This window comes from Palaemon carinicauda, chromosome 24 (genome assembly GCF_036898095.1).
Source record: "Palaemon carinicauda isolate YSFRI2023 chromosome 24, ASM3689809v2, whole genome shotgun sequence".
In the NCBI taxonomy this organism is placed as follows: domain Eukaryota; kingdom Metazoa; phylum Arthropoda; class Malacostraca; order Decapoda; family Palaemonidae; genus Palaemon; species Palaemon carinicauda.
The window spans coordinates 13,665,890-13,680,731 of NC_090748.1; the positions used below are offsets into that span (position 1 = coordinate 13,665,890).

At 40.9% G+C, this 14,842-nt stretch overlaps 1 protein-coding gene across 5 annotated transcripts in view; it reads right to left on the minus strand.

The window, feature by feature from the left end:
- LOC137618093 (sulfide:quinone oxidoreductase, mitochondrial-like) overlaps nucleotides 1-14,842 on the minus strand; it is a 296,155-nt gene that overhangs the window by 69,622 nt on the left and 211,691 nt on the right. The window contains exon 1 of one of the 5 annotated variants that reach the window (XM_068348073.1): nucleotides 14,020-14,223. The exons of the other annotated variants lie outside the window; for them this stretch is intronic. The gene's annotated coding sequence lies outside the window, so the exon portion shown is untranslated. Of the gene's footprint in view, nucleotides 1-14,019; nucleotides 14,224-14,842 lie in introns of those variants that run through there. 5 annotated transcript variants of the gene reach the window in all.

Here is a 14,842-nt window from a genome sequence, read left to right on the forward strand (position 1 = left end):
TTATAACCCGGAAACTGTTTGATCCCATATGTGAAATCACAAGCATAAACAAACTTAGCTAAACAAACCAGAGTGTGGACACGTGCCCTTCTACATATATCACCAAAGCATAACTAAAGACCTGTTTTGGGGATTAAATTGGCCTTATGCCAGCACCACGAGTTCAAGATTATGAATAGCTTGCAAAGAAAAGAAAAGATCAGTGATATACCCCGTCCCTGTTGGAACTTGCACTGTACAATTGGCTTCATTAACCTCTGTCCACTTCACGGGAAGCTAAGGAGATGGCTGGCAGTTTGTACAATTGGCTTTATTAATTCAAGTACACTTCGCTGCTAATCGTAGTTGGTATAGCACTGTGTGAATTATGTGGCCGAGAACACTTCACTACCAATTGTAGTATAGTAGTATGTGGGAATTGTGTGCCCGAGTATACCTACCACACAGTAGGTTTAAAGTTTGAAACAGACCTCGACCTCAGTTATACAGTACTGTGCGCATTACCTTTACAGTACTCCTTCGGCCCTTAGCTGTACTTACTTCAAATTTTTATCTACTTTAACCCCGTTCCCGCTTCCTTTCTTCCAATGCTGGATTTCCCTAGTCACACTTGGGCGCTGAATGACCTCAAAGGTACATTATCGGACAATATAGCTTAAAATCATAAATTCATTTATTTCCGTATTTCCTTTCCTCACTGAGCTATTTTTCCACGTTGGAGCCCTTGCTTTTCTAACCTGGGTTGTAGCTTGGCTAATAATAATAATAATAATAATAATCCAAGCCAACACTCTTGGGGTTGAGGAAGAAGAGTCGATGACGATTCATTGTTTAATAATCAGATACCCAGATTACAAGGGCCTGCAATAGGCTCCGCACGTCTTTATAACTGCGCGGGAAAACATATCGTACACACGGATCCCACATGCCCCTCCAAGATTGACATGTAATAATTACAACAATTACACTGCAATCTGATAATTATCAAATGGGGTAAATCAGTAACAAAACAGATAGGATGCACGATGTAGCATCTAGCTACACAAAAATAATCAGAGTAAATAAATCAATAATTGCTTAATAAAATGGGTCGAATTGGCATAATAGAAATGGATCAACTGCATACTGCAAACATAGCCATACAAGAAAAAATTAAAACATTCACAGAACAAAGCAATGTGAGCAACACTATCAGATGTATAGTATAGCATGAATTATCAATAATTCTTTAAAAAAAGAGAAAAAAAAATAATCCATAATAACACGTGGACAAGGAAATCATATATTTATAGGCTAGCAGTACACAAAAGCAATGACAATTACATATTATTTAACAAATTCAGTGAGCCAGCCAGGTTCTTTCCTGGAGCGTTGTGGTCTCGTAGCACGGGGTAGGCTGGGTGTGGGGGAGCTAGACCTGGGCGGGCTCTCACTGCTGCTGTCAGCTGGTGTGGTGCTAGGGGTTGGGTCAGACGGTGGGCTGGGCGTGGGACAAGCTATCTGTCCCTTTAAATGTTTTCTGTTGCGCAATGATAACCTTCCACTCCCGTCAAGCCTTACTGTGTACTGCCGGTATGGGTGATGGGAGATGATGACACCTGATCTGTCCCACCTTTTAGTCCCGGGATCTTGAATCCTAACCTGGGTGCCCACATGCAATGGAGTCATGTTGCAAGAGCGTTGTCTTGGTGATTGGGGAAATCTGTCACTAGACGATGCCATCAATATTTCCCGCTGTCGAAGGGTTCTTCTCCAGTGGCGATCTACCTTATACTGCTGTCTTGCTGTAGGAACACCATCACGAAGTGCTCTTCCTGTTGCTAGTTGAGCTGGTGACTTGCCTATCTCTCTCAAGGGCGTATTCAGGTATTGCAGCATTGCCTGTGTGCACCTGTCGTTGTCCAAACTACCGTTGGCCCCCGTGTTCGAGCGGATGATTCTTTTGGCGGATTTCACAGCAGCCTCTGCCCTCCCATTTGACTGTGGATAATGAGCAGATGAAAGGCGGACGGTAACCCTCCATTTCTTAAGAAAGTCCATCATCTCCTCACTAGCCAAGTTAGTGCCTCCATCAGTGGAGAGTTGCTCGGGAGCCCCCCACCTGGAAAAGTAGCCACGTAGTTTCGCTATAATTTTGTTGGAACCAGTTCCCTTGGGGAAATGCGCTATTTCCAGCCAACCCGTCAGTCTGTCAGCGTAGGCCAAATAAACTTGTCCTTCGAGTTGAAAGAGATCAGCCACCGTCTGCTGGAAGGGGTACTCAGGGGGAGGGGTAACAATCATGACTTCTGGCGGTGAAGAGGGCGTGTGCAGGTTGCAGACATCACAGGAAGCTCGGCATTGTTCCAAGTCGCCTGCTATTCCAGGCCAATACACGGTTGCTCTTGCACGACGTAACATCGAATCTAGCCCTTGATGGCTGGCATGCAGGTTCCTTGCTACTTTATTACGTAATGAGTCAGGTATCACTAATCTCACTGCCCCCTCCTCATGGGTATATGTCACCATACTTTGTGCAGCAGCCAACCTGTCCCTTACGCTGTAGAAGGGTCGAAGACACTGTAGTTCTTGGGATTTTTGCTTAGGCCAGTCCCCAGCACGGACTCTTGCGAGCAACAACTGGTATACGGGATCATTATTTGCTGCGTCCATGACCATCTCTTCGTCCATTGTAATACCGTCATCTTGGCTCAATACAGCTACTGTTGCTGCTGCTACCGCCGCGGAGATATCTTCTTCTTGTATGGTGTCCTCCTTATCTGGGACTGCCGTTAGGGAGGGGTACCGAGATAGAAAATCGGCTGCTGAATTCCACTTTCCTGGCAGGTACTTTATTGTGAACTTATATTGCAGAGTCTTTTCTTTAAGGCGGAATAACCTTGGGTTCACCACATCTGTGAGGGCCCTATCCCCCAAAAGCTTCACTAGTGGGCGGTGGTCTGTTACGATAATGAGGGAGGGGCATCCCAACAGAAACAATCTTGCTTTCCGTAGACACCAGGCCACTGCCAAAGCTTCTCCTTCCACTGCTGCGTATCCGGATTCGGCAGCAGACAGGTGACGACTCCCACACAGAGCCAGCCGCCAACCCCCTTTGCAACAAAAAGGGGTCTCTAGGGAGGTACAACCACAGTACTGTTGCAGGACAACGAAACCTATACCTTCCCTACTCCAATCTGTGATTACTGCTGTAGGCCTAGTCTTGTCGTAATACCGTAGTCCATCCTTTGCCAGCCGACAAATAATATCTTGAGCCTGTCGGAACTTGTGTTGCAGTTGTTCGTCCCAATATACCTTCTTTCCTGTAGATTTCTTCAGTAGTTCCCGGAAGGGCTCCATGAGGGGCGCGGTGGCCAAAAAGGGTGCCAGCTGGTTGACGAAACCATACCAGGATCTGATATCCGTAACTGATGGTTGGGCTGGCATGGGAAAGTCTCTTATGGCAGCCAACCTTTCACTTGTAGGCTCATACGAGTCCCACCCCAGGTGAAAACCAACAAAGGTAGCCTCTCTCCTACAAAATGAGAACTTTTCTGGTTTTAGGGTAATGCCTTTCTTCGCGCAGGTAGCCAGGAAATCAAAGGTGTGCCAAAAGGCTCCCTCAACACTTATGTCATGCAGAAGGGTGTCGTCTACACACTTGTACTTGCGAGGAATATCCATAATTGCATCATCAAACCGTCGAGTGTAGGCATCGGAAGCTGCACAATGGCCCATCGGGGTGCGACGATACTGGTACCTGCCCCATGGGGTTATGAAAGTTGTCAGTCTTCGGCTGTCCTCATCCAACTCCACCTGGTGGAAACCCCAGAACGCATCTGCAACAGTCTTATAGCTTCGAACAGGTACACCAGATACTATATCAAAGGGTGCTGGTGTATGGTGCGTTTCCCTCTTGCAACATGCATTTAAGCGCTGATAATCCACTGTCCTCCTCGGGTGGCCATCCTTTTTGGCCACTACTACCATTCTGGCGCACCACTCTGTGGCCTCCCCCGGTGGTACTGGCTGGATGATGCCCCTACGTACGTCCTCCTCCAGCTGAGCCTTGACTTCATCTTCCCAGTGCTTTGGGACCGCTGCAGGTGTGTGGCAAGCATAGGGTATGGCCCCGGTGACGAGGTGGATGCGGTGGGGTGGGCCCTCCATAACTGGGAGGGGTGACTTGGAGGTGTTGAAGGTTGTCGCCGAAAAACGTTGGAGTAGCCAATCTTGAAGTAAGGGAACGTTTTCTTCCAGCGGGGGGAATGGTAACACTGTCGGACGTGAGAGATCCACCTCCTCTACTGTATCAACGGTGGCAACACTGGCGAGATGATAGGGGAACGTAGCTGGGACTAGACCCAACTCTTTACACATTGACAATGACAAGTATAAATTTGTTGCAGAATTCACGAAGAAAATCTCCTGCATAGAGGATCGACCATTTAATGATACACAACACTTAGTTGCCCCTAAACACTTCAAACGAATGCCTGCAACATCTCTCAGCGTCTGCTGCTTTTCAACTTTCGCGGGGTCGAGGTGCAGCAGCTGCAACAGCTCGCTGCCAGCGACGCAAACCTGGGCCCCCGTATCGGCAACGGCGGTGGTGGGTACACACTCCCTCCCCCCCGGCACTGACACTGATACATTCAATAACGGTTGTCCCGCAACGGCGGTAGATGTAATCACTACAGCACTAGATACTTCTGGCAGGACCTTACGTTTGCCCCTACAGCATTTCTTCAAATGCCCCACTTTCTGGCAATTATAACAAGTAACACCTTTGGCCAAACACGAATTCTTATCGGAGTGCGAACTGCCACAGTTGCCGCACCTCGTTGGCGGCGTACGATGCACAGCCCGGTGGATAGTGGCGGCTGCACACTCCCCCTCCTCCGTGACATTGGCTGCCTCGACTGGCGGATAACTTGAAATTTGGCGGGAAATTTTCCCGCTCTCACCTACATCCCTAACCGCAGCTTCAAATGCTATGCACTGTGCCCTGAGGGCGTCTACGCTATCATACCTATGATAACTTTGAAAAATTTCTCTTTTAAGCACTAAATTATTCAACCCTACCATCACTTTACGCAATAGCATATATTCAGACAGATCGGAATTACACTGTGGGCACTCGAACTTGCAATCTAGAGCTAACTGAGAACACCTTTGAAAATACACATTGATAGGCTCATCCGTGGCCTGAACATCATTAAAGAATTCGCTCCATAGCACTGCTTGGTTGGATGACCGTAGTACTAGCTTTTCAACGCTATCTAATGCCTCCTTGGGGCTCACACATGACCATTGGGCCGCTGAGAACTTTGCATCTAAAGCTCTCTGTAGAGCTGGCACACACAGAAGACGGATGTGCATGACGGCCTCCAAACTAGGCCACCTGTTCAGGTGTATCCAGCACTCCATAGACCGCCTCCATGTCCTGAACGCCGCTGAAGACATTTCCACATCACACTTCTCAGGAGCTGAAGCATTGGACACACGTGGCACTCTGGCTACCGGCAGGTTAGCCACCTGGGTTTGCAGTGCAATGATAGCTTGTTGCTGGGAGATAATGGTGTCGCGGGCCTGACGAAGTGACGGAGTTGCGATGACCCTCCTGGAGGGCGTAGCAAGACGAGGTCTAATAGGTGGTGCCATCCTGATCTACGCTCCACAGGCGTAGGTTCATATCTCACTGCGCCATCTTGGGGTTGAGGAAGAAGAGTCGATGACGATTCATTGTTTAATAATCAGATACCCAGATTACAAGGGCCTGCAATAGGCTCCGCACGTCTTTATAACTGCGCGGGAAAACATATCGTACACACTCAATTAAGATTCCACATACGAAACAACCTTTGTTAAGCAGGTTCCATTAAATTCACAAGTTATTTTCTTGTGAACGCTGTAAATTGTGTAATACACACACACACACACACACACACACACACACACACACACACACACACACACACACACAATAATCCATCAGCGATCATAAATAGTACCTTTTCAGACTGATAAACTTTCGCTTACGTAAGTGCTGAAGTGAGTATATAAAGGTGATGTTGTGGCTTTGAAAAAGAAAAAAGTTCCATGAAAATATCTTCATTATTTTTGTTTTATACAGTTATGTTTTTTTTACTATTTACGTAAACATTGGCTTCATAGCAATCAAATGCTTATTCGAATAATTGCGACTGCACATAATTATAATTTTAGTTATGCATGAAGACCTATTAACCTAAAAGAGTTAATTTCTGGTTATTAAGTGCGCAAGTAAATTATGATACTTGCATGCAGTCAATTACGCTCTGCTTTTAGCTATAAAGATCGATGTATGATAATATACTCTGAAGTCACACAAGCAGATGTGTCCCAAATATAAAACTTTTTTTTTTAGGACACAGGAATCACGAGATTATAACTGACCAATGAAGTCGGTACGTCATATCTTTAGGAGGATGAGAAGGCCAGAAAGTCATTTACAAAAATTAACGAAACCAGATTGATTTAACATCTGAAAATGAGTGTCATTCTATCCAAGAGTAAATACACAGATCACAAAATCGCAATGCAAAACGAGAAAGATTCAAATGCGAATACTAACACCAAAACAAATCATCCAACACCCACAATCATTGTACCTCTCGCCAAAGAACCTTGTAATTACCGTAACGATGGTTCAATTACTGTGAGAGGCTAAGTCGAAGCATAACCCACTTTGACGTAGGGAGTGATTAGCAAGTGAAATTGCCTGGCTAATAACCCACGGGTAAACTCAACAGCAGTTTACCATGTCGCTCATATCCGAGCTGGTCGTACTTTATGTATGACTTTACTCTGGTTATAAATAGGCAGCGCACCATTCAAACATTAGGATGGTAAGTGCGCAACACTTTAATGTGGAGGAAGGATTTGCGTATTGCCATGATCAACCAAGCTGTGTGGGCCAACTATACTAGGTTGGCTTGTTGATAGCAATTAAACTAAAGTCTCTCACCGTTACCATTTCGAATTGGCCGTCGTGGTGATGAAAAATGGACAAACCCTGTCATTACTAAGGACATGTCCGAGCCCTTTGTTCTGCAGGAGAGAGAGAGAGAGAGAGAGAGAGAGAGAGAGAGAGAGAGAGAGAGAGAGAGAGAGAGAGAGAGAGAGTTTTTCTTAAAATCCATTAATGACTTCTTAAAGTACTCGAGTTTATAAAAGTAATCATCGTTGCTTGCCAATGCAAAACGCATGCTGTAAGGTTGTTAAGTGGCAAAGTATTAAGCGAACCACCAAAGGAGAATCGTGCCTTGACTACAACGCCAAGCACACCCGAGGCATCGGAAAAACAAATAGAGAAGGTGCAGCGTCACTCAGCGCTCCTATTGAATCTTCACTTTTGAATAACAGTAAGGAACAGTTTTCCTTGTTTTGTCACACATGAAAAAACCCTCCTCCCTGTAGGACCTACACGATTTGTTTTTCGTATAATTTATGCATACACTAGTGTATTTCGTATAATTTATGCATACAGTAGTGTATTTCGTATAATTTATGCATACATTAGTGTATTTCGTATAATTTATGCATACACTAGTGTATGCGCTCCGTTAAAAAGGACTGCTGAATATTTACATACAAGTACAGTACAGTGATTCAACACTTCCCAACACCTCCCAACTTCAACACAGCACTTGACGTTTCAAAGTGTACCTCTGGGGGGGGGGGGGAGTTGAATCTCGCCAGGGGATGATTACTTCCTTCCCCCTTACCGAGGGACGGGGAGATCGAGTAGTTTTAAGTCTGGCACACTAAGAGAGAGAGAGAGAGAGAGAGAGAGAGAGAGAGAGAGAGAGAGAGAGAGAGAGAGAGAGAGAGAGAGAGAATTTTTATTATATATGGATACTCTAGAGTCTAGAGAATACCATATCCTAATCCGTGTTAAAGGCCAAATATACGATATCGTATCACTTACAAAAATTAAGAAGCAACCTCTTTAAAGCTTTAATATCGCCAGTCCCTCTGATGTGAAGTCTGAGCTTGGTATACTATCTTGGGACCGCATATTTGAAAGCTCTATAACCCAGCAGTCAAGAGGTGAATCATGGCTCCAATAAACTGAAATCATCCATAACCACTCGGTTTGACAGGACTTGTTAGCTGCAGGGTGTGTAGATAGTCTCCTAATATACTTTTGACGTCTAGTTCTGAAAACTTGATTACTAATTCCCCTTATAGTTTATCCCGGCTTTAGCAGACAACCAATGAAGTTTAATAACAGTGGGTTATTCTTTTTTTCGAGTGGGACACCCTTTATCAATTTTCTCTGTTGATTATGTTTTGTAAATTCTACAGGCTTATTTTAAGTAGATTACAATTAAGTTGTAGTAACCAATCCTGGTAATAACAGTAATCGCAAGTTGCTTTTTTTTTTTTTTTTTTTTTTTTGGACGGCTGCTTTTCCGGTCCCATACAGCAAGGGAACCCCACTTTCTACAGAGCCTCCACACTTGTTCGTTTAGAGTATTCAACATCCCATATCACGAATTTTTCATTTACTGTTAAATCATTACTACCATAAGACTCACGGAATAAGAAAATCTTCATTTCCCTCTTGAAAGCCTTAATATCTTCAATTATTCTGATGTCTCGTGGTATATTGCTTGGCTGAACATTACAGACATTTCCTTATAAAATCAATGTTTTGAAGCGATGCCCAGTTACTACATTATTTACTTGAACCTGTCACTGCCTTTCTTATTTTCACGTGTGAAGACAAGAAATGTTCTTTTAAAATCATTCTCAGATACAAGAAATACACGTATCTGTATATTTGAACTATTTGTTTGTCAAGTCTTATATAACATGTACCACATGAATGCTAGTACCAAATAGATACTTTATCTGAAAGGTAGTCATATATATATATATATATATATATATATATATATATATATATATATATATGTATATATATATATATATATATATATATAATGTGTGTGTTAGGTTTTCTCGTTCAATATTGTAAGTTTGAAATAAACAAAACATCGATGGAGTCTTCACACGCTAGAAATCATAAGGTTAACCAACTTCGGCAAGGACTTCGTTGGCCAGATGCAACAACAACAACAGGTAATAATCAAAATATTCGCAAGAGCTTAGAAACGTAACGTTATTTACGTCCCATTTCATAGGAACTTTGCAAGTTCTCTTTAACATCAATAATGTAAACATCACTATTTATGGAAATCTAAGAAAATTTTAGTTGCGCGCACAGGTATCACAATTGTGTCGTAGAATCTAAGGACCGGAAAGCGATACCAACCATATCAAACGTTTTATTTGACAAAATCTCTCTCTCTCTCTCTCTCTCTCTCTCTCTCTCTCTCTCTCTCTGCCATTCCTTAGCACCAGCATTCCAGAAAATCAACAAATGTGTGGTTCCACGAAGTCATTGATCCGACCAAATTCAACCACCTGAATCCATCGATCTACTGAATTGGGAATGACCAAGCGATCTAAATAGGTCAAGCATACTCTATCAGAGCTGCTTCGTCGCTCATCAAAACTGGATAAAGCAAGTACTTTATCAGGTGCTGTTTTGGTAAGCGATATCATTTATGGTGGATCTCAAAAATCATTGTTTTGCTTTGGTATAAGATCTTAATTTTAATATGAAAAAAAAAACAACGAATAATAAAATATCTAATGGTTCTTGCCTCGTTCGCGAAAAAGATAAAACACCACCGAGCTCCTCATGTAATGTCACTGTCCCTTGCCAATACCATTCATGAGCGACCTTTAAAGGTCGCTCATGAATGGCAGAGGCAAGGGACAGTGACATTGCCCTAGAGACTGACCATATATTATATGGTCAGCGCTCAAGCCTCCTCTCCACCCAAGCTAGGACAGGGAGGGCCAGGCAGTGGCTGCTGATGACTCAGCACATAGACCTATAGGCTCCCCCATCCCCCCCCCCAACCTTAGCTCACAAGGATGGTAGGGTTGCAGACACTAATGGCACTAAAGAGTCTGGGCGGGACTCGAACCACCGACTGGCAAACACCAGGCAGAGACGTTACCAATCAGGCCATCAGACGAAATCGCATTGAATAGCAAAAGAATGACGAGATCGCATACCAAAACAGCAACTACAAACTGCTGGCAAGTTCAATGATAAACAACGCTGTAGTTTCTTTCACACGGCCATTCGCAATCAGAGGACATTGGCACGTCTTTTGATTGATTCTGATGTGGAGAATTAAGACTAGGTAAAACGGTAAAACTAAATAGAACAAGTTTTGGATGGAATGGTTAACAGTGACGTTTAAAGAATCAGTAGGCCTATATAACATCAGCTTCAAATAAAACTAATGCTATATCCTTCGCTGAAAATTTTCACATGTCACTAGCGATTAAAATTATACAAAAAATCACAGAGGAGCTAAATGAAAGTTCACTAAGTGCAAATACACCCACGTAGAGAGAGAGAGAGAGAGAGAGAGAGAGAGAGAGAGAGAGATGACAAGTTTTATTTTGTTTTTAATATTCCGGCCTACCTTGTACTACGATACTAGTATAAAACTGTATCTGTACGATTAATGGCACCATCGTCTAGCCGAGTTTACAGAACTGACGTCAGCCATGACACCACCAGATCGAGCGGAACTGTAAATGCCATGATATATCGAACGCTTTGTGTTCGGTGCCCACATCATAAGTGGAACAGTTCCAGTTTTGGGATGGGTTACTGGGATTATGTTATATGTTCCATGTTAGTTTAATTTCCGTAGTTCCTCAAGTGTGTAGTATACACATAAACAGCGATACAAACTATAATAATTGTAGTGTTACTATTTAATCAAAACTCATTTACCTTATGGGTTTCAACAATTTATGCTATATATTATATATATATATATATATATATATATATATTTTATATATATATAAATATATATATATATATATATATTATATATATATATATATATATATATATATATATATATATATATATATATATATATATATATATATATATATATATATATATATATATATGCGTATAAGCCAGAGAATTGTAACCACACAGCTGTGGCGTCTTTAAACACACTCCTATCGCAAACGGACAGTTATTCAGTCCAATCTATATATAACATCATGAGTGTTTAAACTAGGAATAACGCAGGCACTGAGAATTTTACCGAAACCGAAATAAGAAAATCTCAAAAGGCCATCTTCGTGAACTTCTCACTAGAAGCCATCTTCATTTTATTTCATTTAAGAACTGTGGAAAAAAATAAAAATGTATTTCGTTGTGTATTTCTCTTCGCTTATTCGAATTAATTCTGATGATAATCCATCCATAATCATGAAAATTAAATGGCAGAAAACGTCTGTTTATATGACATCTATCGAATTATGTAATTTGTCTAAGTAATTAATATTGTACAATTATGAATATCGCATATTACCTAAATAGCTTGGTAACGAAATTCTAATAATGCTTCGCCGTCTTATGAAATTAATTCGTGCATAGTAGGCTATTGTGGATGGGCATAACATATATGGATAAATTAATACATGTGCCATTTTCAAGCAAAGCTAATTTTATCATAATTATAATAACTTATTTACCCAAGTCATCCACCATCTCTACGCTTCTTCTACAACCTTGAAGTGAAAGTCGTTAACAAACTAAACAATAAAAATTCATTACAAAATTATGAGAAAGTCGTTTGTTAGTCCATTTAAGTAAACCACATGACGTATTCTCATTGAAATACCTACAATAACCTAGAAGTAAAGACTCATACTTTCGTAAATGAGAAGGTCGCCCTGAGATTTAATAGAGTTATTTCCTCCGAACTTTTTATCTTATCAGCAATTCGGGTAAATCTCCCTGGTGGCCCACTGCCTATCTTCTTGGAGATCAATGCAGCCGGACACGCTTGCTTCAATCTTCACTCTCCACTGATAATTCGATAAAGAACACTGAAAACCGGAAGAGGGAATGGAACTCCAGCCAGATCAAAACTAGGATGTTTCCGTTTTAACCAGTTTCAACTGCTTCTGTTATAGTTCAGTCTCTCAGACATATCAACAATTACTCCGTGACAGAAGTGGATTGTGCTGGTAGCCTAATAGTTAAACTAATCGCATCATTGATATTAAGCTGTAATATCTATACGAATTGTATCAAACATTCATAATGCTAATAATAATCTGATACTGGTGACAGCAGCCTGGCAAAATCAAAACTCATCAATTTCAAAAGTTTGTTCCAGACAGAGCCAGTAGGCCTACTTATCCGAGCCAGTAATAAGCGAGCTCTAATTGAACAGGGAAACGGCATGCTATATTTTAAATATCAACGAAGTTGGAATATTCAAGAAAGATAGCACCCCTCCCCCTCCACAGATATTACCATCACCATCGACGGACAGAAGTATTCAAGATCAAGGTCTAACCTAATGACTGCCATGTTTACCTTAATCGATATTCTTGTCATCCCCGGAGGAGGAATATTTACGTTAAAGAATAATAATAGCTAAGTTGAAGGAAGGAAATAGTTTATAACAGATTCCTTATCAGTCTCATGAATTATGGAAAAAGAACAGTTACGAATAAAAGCCTTCTCAGTTTATCAAGACTAAGACAAACGACTAAGTACGCCCCTCAAACTTTGGATAATTACTGGCATAACATTGAACAATATTTCGTGTGGCATATAGTTTTTATCATTATAATGATAATCATTAAAGTAGTTGAAATTACTTTTTTTTATCAAACGATTGCAAAGATGAACTACTTTAGGGAAAATTTAAACTAGCAGACACTTCATGAATTTAAAGCGCAACAAATTAAAGGTTCCCATAAACATGTGTATTTAATTAGTTTGGTATGACTATTGCTTGAACACCATCACTGGAAATAAAAGCCATTTGTTCTTTCTGCAAAGCTTACTAATAGAATAGTTTAATAGAACAGATTAACAAAATACTTCTAGCACTCTTACGACGGATGGGATTCACCCTGTTTTATTTAAAAAGAATTAAATTGAATTTGAAGTTTTACCGATTAGGCTACAGTGATTTAGGGATTATTTTTGCGAAAAAATCTACAATTTTATTGGTACAGAAGAAAAGATCCTGATCTGTAAAAATTGTGTTTCACAATTACAAATTTGATTAGTTAAATATTTTACAATTGATCTGTAAACAAGTAGTTTATCAATGTGGGATAGAACATTTTTTAGAAGCTTTATTCTCATTAATCTTCTCAATGTTTGAGAGAGAGAGAGAGAGAGAGAGAGAGAGAGAGAGAGAGAGAGAGAGAGAGAGAGAGAGAGAGAGAGAGAGAGAGAGATCTAACACGGAACAGCCTCGTGAAACTTTAAAACATTCTTATGAAGTAGTTTTAAAACCGGTTTCCGGCCAAATAGTTTGGAATTTTAAGCAAAACTACAAGTATTGGACCACATGAAAAAGCAGAAAAATAAACCAGGAATATATCACAAAAGGAACTACGTACCATCACTTTAAAAATAATGTAACCAATAATCTCAATATAATTTACGCAAACCATGAAGATATATAATACTTTAAACTACCTGAATGGATTGTAATTCCAAGTAACATATCAAACGAGTGATCTCTTAAAATATTCTACTTAGAATAATACATTAGGAATAAATAAATAAAATTCTACTAAAATGTCCAAACATAGCTTTCCAGATAAGTATATCAAGTTACTTTCTACGGCATAATGTACCCCAGTCACCGATGATATAAGTTCATTCACAGAGTCATGCGACACAAGAGACAATAAATAAATCTTTCACATAATCTGTCAACTAAAATTAGACAAGTTTGTATTTAAGACCAACAAAAAATATCTAAGAAATTACACTTCAATTTCCGGTGCCACGCAATGATTTTAAGATGATCACGTACGCATGTTAACTTTCGGCATTACGGGAATGAGTAAATCAGCTGGATAAAAGTAAACGAAATCAAAGCACTGCAAACCTCACCTTTTAGTCTAACAACGGTGTGCTTTCGGACAGTTGTAATCGATGCCGCTTAGACTTTCAGTCCTCCCTTTTCACCTTTATTTTCATAGAGATGAGGGAAGAAGAATGGGCGTGAAAAGGTGACCTTGAAAAAGCACAGGTGGTTTTCTGTTGCTGTCTGCCACAGATACAACACCAACGACTGCTGAACTCGGAGTGTGGTGCCGCGCAGTACGATACCTCGGCAGAACCTGAGCTGTGGTAGAAGTATTCGTACCCTGACGTCACAATTCTCTTAATACGTCACATGTAAACATCAGTGTTGCATCACCGGGAGTCTCTTTATGAGAGAGACGAAAGTCTCTCATCAACAGCGTAACAGTATGGCCACATATACTGCTCTCTATCGATATTTACAGGCTTTATATTTTTAAGGGAAGTTGCTAGATGTCGTTATATAGAAATAAAATGCCAGATACATCTTTCTAATATACTACTAGCCTCACCATAAAAAAAAAATCTCTTAGAAACTGTTTTTCGAGGACTCTGGGCTTATGTGGACTTTTTATACGCCTTTGTGGATTTTTTAGGTAATAGGTTGGCCAATGCACCAGCCTCCCATTGAGATACTATCGTTAGAGGTATTGGGTCATTTAACTGGCCAGGTTGTGTTACATCCCACTCGTGTTACGGCTCAATTTCCTTAGCCTACACATGCATCGAATAGTCTGGCCCATTTTTTTTTTTCACACATTCTCCTCTCTCCACACACACTTAACAACACAAAGATAACCGAATAATTTTCCTTCACCCAGGGGGTTAACTAAACTGAAATTGTTACTGACT